This window comes from Elephantulus edwardii, unplaced genomic scaffold (genome assembly GCF_000299155.1).
Source record: "Elephantulus edwardii isolate Elephantulus edwardi_28Jun2011 unplaced genomic scaffold, EleEdw1.0 scaffold00196, whole genome shotgun sequence".
In the NCBI taxonomy this organism is placed as follows: domain Eukaryota; kingdom Metazoa; phylum Chordata; class Mammalia; order Macroscelidea; family Macroscelididae; genus Elephantulus; species Elephantulus edwardii.
In genome coordinates, this window is record NW_006399946.1 from 2,111,822 (window position 1) to 2,112,942 (window position 1,121).

The 1,121-nt window shown below is 40.0% G+C and overlaps 1 pseudogene; it reads left to right on the forward strand.

The window, feature by feature from the left end:
* Positions 1-1,121, forward strand: part of LOC102871694 — a 149,273-nt pseudogene that overhangs the window by 88,710 nt on the left and 59,442 nt on the right.

Sequence of the window (1,121 nt, forward strand, 5' to 3'; positions counted from 1 at the left end):
TCTCCTTCTGTCCTCCCTAGTCATTGTCCAGCTCTCTGATGCATAACAAGTGATTGCAAAGACCATGGCCTGTATCAGGCACACCTTAGTCTCCAGAAACACACCATTGCTCTTGAGTACTTTAGAGAGGTCATTAACAGCAGATTTTCCTATCGAAATATGTTTTTTTATTTCCTGATTGCTGGTGCCAAGACTGTTGACCATGGAGTGGAGCAAACTGAAGCTGTGAACAATCTCAATCTCTTCACCATTCATCCTGATGCTACCAATTGGTCCAGTGGTGAGAATCTTTGTCTTCTTGACTACACAAAGATAAAAATTACCTAATCCACTCTCCCTCATCAGCCTCTCTCCCTGATTTTCATATATTTGAACATATCATCTTATTTACCTACCCATGATACACATATTTAGGCATTTATATTGATCTAAAAAAGATTCAGAAAAGAAAATTACTTTGAATAATGATCAACCCCTCTCTCCACTTTTCTGTAGGTGAGATTTAGTATTCTAGTTAAAGACATTATGTAAATGGACTGGCAAATAAAGTTTAGTTACGTCTTAGTTATATGCCAAGTTACATCTCTTTCTAATTGGCCTTGAGTGTATTGTTTCTAACACTATTAATATCTTTACTGTTGATACTATATACTGTTGAGTCAAAACTAATAGCTAACCATCCAGTGGGTTTTCAGATTCCATTAAATGTACATGAGTTGATTGGCCATTGTGGTGTCTAAGGTTTGCCATTCAGAATGTCTTTCCCCATCAATGATTTATTTTCTGCTGAAGTATTTACTGTTTTAAGGAAAGATAATTAGGATGGGATATAAGACCCACCCTACTAGAGGCTTATAATAAGCCCATGGGACCACAGTGCTAGTTCTCTTTTTTGGGACATATGACTCCAACGCTTTTGGCGTCTCCAATTACCTGAGAAAATAGGGTGGGTCTGCGGGGTCTGCTGGCTGTCCTGTGAGGTGCCCAGCTTCAGCTAGTCAGAGCCGAGCCTCTGTTTTGACCTTTCTGCCGCCCTCGGGCCAAGAAAAGCCTATCTACACAGCAGGTCTACAGGATGCATCACCTTTGACCGATAAATATTGCGACTAAACTTCAGAGAC